The sequence below is a fragment of the Capra hircus genome, chromosome 8 (assembly GCF_001704415.2).
Source record: "Capra hircus breed San Clemente chromosome 8, ASM170441v1, whole genome shotgun sequence".
Lineage (NCBI taxonomy): Eukaryota > Metazoa > Chordata > Mammalia > Artiodactyla > Bovidae > Capra > Capra hircus.
Window position 1 is genome coordinate 23,154,804 of NC_030815.1, and position 8,335 is coordinate 23,163,138.

The 8,335-nt window shown below is 43.7% G+C and overlaps 1 pseudogene; it reads left to right on the plus strand.

The window, feature by feature from the left end:
* Nucleotides 1,747-2,416, plus strand: LOC108636633 (annotated as a pseudogene).

Here is an 8,335-nt window from a genome sequence, read left to right on the forward strand (position 1 = left end):
CAATCATTAGACAACAGTTGAGTACACAGTTCCCTTTGCACCTGATAAGTTCCAATCCTGTATTTCAAGTGGTGTTTTTTTGAGCTCTACAGAGGAGCCTGGCCGACTATGGCAACTAAACCACAACTCTGACAGTCTCTGTTTCCACCTGAGATAATATTTTGAGAAACTATTCAGAAAGTTAAAAAACCCATTTAAATTTACTCTTACAATCTTTGTTTTCAGAGATTCTCATTTTCTGAAACAGTCTTCAAATACTAGGTCTACTCAAACTTTGGTGTGGATAGTTCTCTTAGAACTACTTCTGGGACAGAGCTGAAGCTCCAATAATTCGGCCGCCTGATGGGAAGAGCCCACTCACTGGAAAAGTCGCTGATGCTGGGAAACATTGAGGGCAGGACGAGAAGGGATCAACAGAGGATGAGATGATTCAATCACTTTGGGTCAAATCAATGAACATGTATTTTAACAAACTCTGAGAGATAGAGGACAGGGAAGCCTGGTGTGCTGTAGTCCATGGTATCAAAGAGAGTCAGACATGCCTTAGTGACAAACAACAATGGGACAGAGACCCCTCTGTCCAGGGACACACACCTTCCTGGATTCTCCACTTGTGCCATTACTGCCTTTAGGGAGCTTACAATCTCTCAGGGCAGTCAAATGTTACATAATTAGAGGGATTACTTAATTACAACTGTGCGTGATGTAGCTAAAGGGGAATGCTTAAGGTTAATGAGGAATAACGTGGAGGCTGAAGAGTACAGTGGTCAAGTATCACTTATGCAGTTAATCCTGACTGTTAGCAAGCTAAGTAATCTCTCTGAGTTTTCACTTTCCTTATTTGCAAACATGTCAATAATTATAGTAATTATCTCATAGGGAAGCTCTGAAGCTCTGAAGATTAATGTCATGTTTATTAAAAACACTTTGCTGAGAGGCGGCATGCAAAAATTTCTGTCATTAATATTATTAAAACTTATCTGTACCTTACAGAATTGGTAAAGACATGCATTACAAGGACTGAATGTAATCGCAACGTCAGTATCCCTGAGTGCATGGTAGATTATCACTTCCCCGTGAAATATCTAAGATGAGATTATCTGCACTATCACACAGAGACTGAAGCAAAGCATCCTGAGGAATATTGCAGTGGCAGAGGAGAAAGAGAAATTAACACAGGCAAACATGAAGTGCTTAGAACAACCAGCACCTTAAAAAGTGCCTTGTAGATTACAGTTGCAAAATAACTCATTTTTAATAAATGATATCAGTGATATTGTTCCCTATAATGTCTCCAGGGAGCCCAAGGCCTACTCAGGTGATATAGTAAGGCACATACATAAAAGAAATTTTTTAATGAAGGGAGAAAAGGGTAAATGAGGGACAAATGAGAAAAATCAAAAGCTTCTCTTATAAGCTGTTTTCATACTGAACACTTCTTGGTGACCTGGAAAAGCCACCTTTTCTATGAATATTTCTCCCTTCTCTGACTTTGATCAGACTCTTCTCCCAGGAACAACTAAGGAGGTGTGAAAAGCATAACATAAGGCTGTGTAGCTATGAACCACAGTGGCACGCATGATTTGATGTCCCCCACCTAGGCACTCATGGCAAAAATTAGCACGTCCATTGATTTCATTACAAAGAGTAGAAAGAGAAAGGAAAGGGGGAAATGTGGAAAAACCCAGAAAATGAAAGTTTCTCTACTCACTCTTTAAGAGCCACCCATCACCCAAAGCCCTCAGAACTTGCCTAGACCTCCCCTGCAGGCGGTCCTGCAAGCCCCCAGCATCCCAATGGCCCTCCCCGTCTCAGTGCTGCTGGCCCTGGTGATCCTCTGCTCCAGCCCCACGTGCTCCCTGGGCTGTGAGCTGCCTGCCAGCCACGGCAATCTGGAAAGCTTCACACGTTGGAGTCAGATGGAGAGAGTGCCCACTGTGTCCTGTCCGAGGGACAGGACTGACTTCAGATTCCTCAGACCCTGGTGCACGGGACCAGGCTTGAGAAGACAGAAGCCACAGCTGTTGTGCACGAGTTGCTCCAGCAGACCTTCCAGCTCTTCAGCGCCACGGGCTCTTCTGCAGGTCGGGATGAGAGCCTCCTGGACAGATTCCTCGTGGGACTTGATCAGCAGCTGGAGGACCTGGACGCGTGTCTGAGGGAGGGAAGGACTCTGGAACAGTCACCTCTAGGGACTGAGAACTCCAGATTGGCTGTGAAGGGTTGCTTCCAGCGAATCAGTGTGTATCTCAAAGAGAAAGAATATAGCCGCTGTGCCTGGGAGGTTGTCAGCGTGGAAATCAGAAGGCGCTTGGTCTTTGCCAACAAGCTCATCAGAAAACTCAGGAAATAAAGAAGGCGTTGAATCTGAAAACAGTTCATCTGGTCAACTAAATGGCTATTTTCTAAGACTCAAAGTGCAACCTTTAACTCTATTTTTATGTCAGATGAAATATAAGTAATGGCTAATATATGGGATTATTTAAATGTATATTAAAGGTTTTGTTACCATAACTGTTTAAAACAGATTTAAGAATCCATTTTCCATATCTTAAAAGTTGTAACATTTGTTTATTTATTTAAATATCAGAAATATTTAGGCTGTTTAAATCATTAGCATTTAAATCTTTATCATTCATAAGATACCTGCTTTGTACTATATTTTGTATAAGACTACTCTTGTTTTTCAGTAGAGAAAATGAAAGTAATTTGAAAAAAACAAATGGACTTGCACACACCTTTGAATAAAACCTAACCCAAAGCCTGATCCTATAAGATAAACCTATACTGAATTCACCTTAATAAAGAGGGAATGGGGTTACCCACCCTGGGCCATAGAAGAACAATGGAAAATTTGAGGGGGGATTGAATGTGATTCTTGAGACATAGACTAGAGAAGGGAGGGAGATGGGTGGAGAAAAGCCCAGGTCATGGACTCAGGTGCCTGCTTGGGGCCTGGAAGAACCGGAGCACCTTCAAGGGTTAGTGGAGAGCCACATACATCATGCAGAGAAGGCACTGGTGACCCACTCCAGTACTCTTGCCTGGAGAACCCCAGCGACGCAGGAGCCTGGTAGGCTGCAGTCCATGGGTCGCTAAGAGTTGGACACGACTGAGTGGCTTCACTTTCACTTTTCATTTTCATGCATGGGAGAAGGAAATGACAACCCACTCCAGTGTTCTCGTCTGGAGAATCCCAGTGACGATGGAGACTAGTGGGTTGCCGTCTATGGAGTAGCACAGAGTCGGACACGACTGAAGCGACTTAGCAGCAGCAGCAGCAGCAGCACATACATCATGGGAGGTCAATCTGCATATGCGGAATCTAGGATCCTGGAGTAGGATGAGGAAGGGGGAGTAAGTTTTCTACACTTGGCCATTCCTGAGAAAAGAGTCTTCCTGAACTGTTCAAATGGAGACAAGAAGAACAAGGCAGGCTGGGGACTGCAGAGACAGCTAAGAGAGGCCATGCAGAACCAGTAGCTGCCATGAGAAATGTGACTCTAAAGAAGTAAGAGGGTTTCTCAAGCTTATTTATATATATTAAACACACATGTCATCGCTAAACTTTGAATAATTCAATCAAAGGAATGCCTACCCTTGACTTCTAGGAGGATGCACCCGAATCCTATACTGTTAACAATTTAATGGGTATCCTTCTAGACATTTTTTATGTAGTTAATAAATCTATACATATGGACATACAAATCTATATCACATAAATATCGATTTTTCATATACTTCAGTTTCTCATTTATGTATATTTCCTTGCAAATAGGTCTTTGAGATTTTTCTTCATTAGTCTGTAAAAATAGATTGCCTAGTTATAAATAGCTGCATTATGTCTTAACTGCAATACTAAGATAATCATAAAAGCTTATCTGAAAGTGTGCTAATTGCCTTATTTTATAGCACACGCTCAGCATGGTACCAGACACTCCCAAGTGCTCCTTACATATTAACTCTTTTATTTGAATCTGGTTAGAAGATTATTTCCTGAGGTTCTGGGTCTGTGGTCAGGAATATGAGGCAGTTCCCAGAGAGCTGTTCGGAGACACATTCCTGCAGCTCAACCACCACACAGTGAGAGGAGAAATAGCCATTCACTGGGATGAGGAGGCCAAGCAGGTTGCAACAATACCCAGAGTTCAAGACGGAAAGATTCCTGCGTGGCACACAGGCCAGCTGTCTACAAGACTCACCCCCATCCTCACTGGATTCTTGGTTCTCCTGGAGTTTAGGAGCTCAGAGAATCAGTCAGGAAGACACAGGCATCTGGCAGGCAGTCAGGAGGATCCTCTGCTCTGAGCACTCAACTCAGCCAGGAGGCCAGGCCAGAGGGAATTCCCAGGCTGGATCCTGAAATCCCTTTTGGCAGCTTGCATTTAGTTTCCTTTTCACTTGTTGCATCAACTTCCTTGTTATTTTTGCCTTCTGAGGTTCATGACGCAATCTCTGATGATGAAACAAAACTCAAGTCACTTGTCAGTTTTGAGTATGTAGATGGCTTTTCTTTTGGCTGTTTCACTTTAAGGGAGATTCAGAAACTGCCTCAGAGACAGGAAACTAACCCAGCACCCACACAGTGGGACTTGCTCACATGTCAGCAGAGGGCGGCCTCTGAGGCTTGTTCAGCAGCTGCAGCCAATGTGTTGTCCCTTTTAACCATTTTCTCAACCTTGGGTTAGCCTGACTCACTGCACCCCTGACAGTGATTCTGAGAATTAAAGTCCAGCTCAGGGAACGGCCTGGGATCTGAAGTATTTGCAGGCTTGATGCAGATGGGCATGTTCTGGAAGGGCCAATCTGAGTGTCCAGCAGCAGCGGGTCCTGGCAGCAAACAGTGAAAACAAGGCCTGCGCTGCTCCTGCCTGTTCCTGGGCCATCGACCCTCTGATGGGAACATTCTTAGAGTGACAGGGGTGCAGAGTGTGGGATCTTCTGGTTGGGTATGTTCTGGAGGAGTTAGAATGCTAGGCAGAGAGGCCTTCAGCCAAGTACCTAGTTCCAGCTGCATCCTGACTGCTACTGCTAAGTCACTTCAGTCATGTCCGACTCTGTGTGACCCCAAAGACAGCAGCCCACCAGGCTCCCCCGTCCCTGGGATTCTCCAAGCAAGAACACTGGAGTGGGCTGCCATTTCCTTCTCCAGTGTATGAAAGTGAAACGTGAAAGTGAAGTTGCTCAGTCGTGTCCAACTCTTGGCGACCCCATGCACTGCAGCCTACCAGGCTCCTCTGTCCATGGGATTTTCCAGGCAAGAGTACTGGAGAGGGGTGCCATTGCCTTCTCCTGAAGTGAGCTAGAAAATAATTGTGCAATGAGTCTATCCAAGGCCTGTGGCAAGATGTCCAGGCTGTGAGAAAGGGCAAGAGAGAAGACAGCAACCAGGAGCACTTAGATCCCTCTGCACATTGTCCCTCTCCACACCAGGTGGGAGGCCTGAGGAGGGCCTCTGGGCCCACCAGCTGTTGGCTGTGAGCACAGGGCAACCCCAACCTGGGCACAGTCAGCCTCAGGTGCTGAGAGAGGGCCAGAGCGAGGCCGCAGCTCGAAGGTGGGAAGACATGCTCTTCCCTCATGCTGGAGACAGACTTTCCATTGTGGTCCTGAAGCTTCACAGGAGCTCTCTAGGTTGCTGAGCAAACTAAGTTGGCATATTTGTAAATTTTGTATACATTTATACAAATGGTTTGTGTTTTCTTTTGAGTTGAGTTTCTCTTACTCACAACTATGTTTGTGCATTAATTGTGCTTCTTACATCTTGTTATTAACAACCCTATTATAAGCATAGATAACAACTTATCTATTTATGCCATTTAAGGGATTTTATGTCATTTTGTGTTTGGTACTGTTATCAGTGGTGCTGGTATAAATGTTCTTTACTTACATCCTGATGCGTATTCACTTGATTTTTCCCAGGGTGATTGCTGGAGTTACTAGATCATATGCTATGCATATTTACACTATGCTACAAAATGTTTTGTAAAGTACAAATTTATACACCAAATAGCAGTTGCTCTATATGATCATCACCCTTGACATCTTCAAATTTTAAAAATTAAAATTTTTATTTGCAGACAATATACTGCTGCTGCTGCTAAGTCGCTTCAGTCGTGTCCGACTCTGTGGGACCCCATAGACGGGAGCCCACCAGGCTCCCCCGTCCCTGGGATTCTCTAGGCAAGAACACTGGAGCGGGTTGCCATTTCCTTCTCCAACGCATGAAAGTGAAAAGTGAAAGTGAAGTTGCTCAGTCCTATCTGACTCTTAGCGACCCCATGGTCTGCAGCCTACCAGGCTCCTCCATCCATGAGATTTTGCAGACAATATATATTTATTTAAAAATTTGAAAATCCAACCAAATACTTTTAGATTTAGCATTTGTAAAGTTAGCCAGATTAAAAACCAAAATTATTTTGATATACGTTTGTGTATGAAAATGCAAGGAAAACATAGTCCATTAAAAAGTAGAAAATGTAATGAAAAAACTGTTTCATTCATTCTTGCAACAACAGTAAATAATAAATATGTTGGGGAAAAAACCCTCAGAAAGAAAGTGAAAAATATATAATCAAGCCAGTAGCAAAACTTTATTGAGAGCCATTTTTTAAATAGTCCAATAAATTGGCAGCATTTGCTTCTTTTGTTTATGAAGTGGTTAAGAGACATTTGCTAAATATTTGCTCACTCAATGACAGTGTGAGTCTCAGTAGCATGTGACCTTGTCAGTCTCTATTGTAGACTCTGTATTCCCTTCTCACGGATGCTGACCACCTCATCACATGCTTACATGTCTTTTGCTCACTCAGAAGAAGAATTAGTTGGGCAAGTTGCTTAATCCTTATTGATGATCAAGGTGGAAAAGAAGACAATCTCAATGTAACAGAGAAACCTTCGATTCTTCATTAGTTTCTGGCCATCGAATTTGAATCAAATTTCAATTATAGGCTTGTCCTTAGAGGCCAAAAGGGAAGATAATTGGGCCTGTCAATGCTACATTCAAAAGGATTCAAGTCTAGGGCTTCCCAGTTGGGCCAGTGGTTAAGAACCCACCTGCCAGTGCAGGGGACCTGGGTCCCAGCCCCGCTCAGGGAGGATGACGTGCGCTGAGAGGCCCCTGCGCCTGTGCCCCACAACGACTGAGCTGGGCCCTGGAGTCTGTGCTCTGCAGCAGGAGAGAGCTCCGCAGGGAGAAGCCCGAGCAGCTCAGCCAGAGAGCAGCCCACGCTTGCTCCAACTGGAGAAAGCCCGCCTGCTGCCACAAAGAGCCAGTCCAGTCACAAACTATTATTAAAAATTACCCAGTCTACACTTTATGAAGAGCTCCTAATGCCTCTCCCTCCCCCGGCCCCCTCCCACACACACTCTGGTTGTAGCAACTTTTTATTGAGTTTCTTATTTTTGGTTCTGAGACTTGTGGGATCTTAGTTCTCTGACCAGGGATGGAACTCGGGCCTCCTGCCCTGAAAGCATAGAGTCCCAACCACTAGATCTCTGGGGAATTCCCAGATCTCCTTCATTTTTTACCTAATGTTCTTTTTCTCTTCTGGGATGTCATTTAGGATTCCCCATTACCTTTAATTGCCACATCTTCTTAGCCACCTCTGGCTATGACAGTTTCTCACTACTAGACATTTTATGTTATTGTCAATGGTATCATTTTTAAATGTCATTTTCCAAGTTTTAATTGCTCATATAAAAAGGAGGGGGTGACTTTTAATATTGATCTTGTTTTCCTACTGCTCCCTCCATCTTGAGCTGTGTTGGTCACCATGGAGCCGACAACCCCATGTGGCCAGCTGAGCGCTTGACTAGTCCAGCCTGAGCTGTACTATGACTAACAGCGTGTACTGTCTTTTGAAGGCACTATGAAAAAGAAGATTGTAATTATCTCAGTAATAATTTTATATTGGTTTATGTTGAATGATAACATTTAGATATATTGTTAAATAAAACATACTGTTAAAATTAACTTTTTTCTTTTTTCTCCTTTGATGTGGCCTCCAGAAAAATTTAAATTGCACATTCATATAAAAAGAAGTGGTCTTTTAACTTCCTAGCTGCAGTCACCATCTGCATCGATTTTGGAGCCCAAGCAAAGAAAGTCTGTCACTGTTTTCCATTGTTTCCCCATCTATTTACCATGAAGTGATAATGAGTTTGAACAAACCCGGGAGGTACTGAAGGACAGGGAAGCCTGGCATTCTGCATTCCATGGGTCATAAAAGGTCGGTCCTCACTTAGCACCTGAAAAACAACAAGGCTGATAAAGTTATGTGATGTCTTGCTCCTCATGGCTAAGGCCTCCAAAACAATTCAGAACAACTTAGTT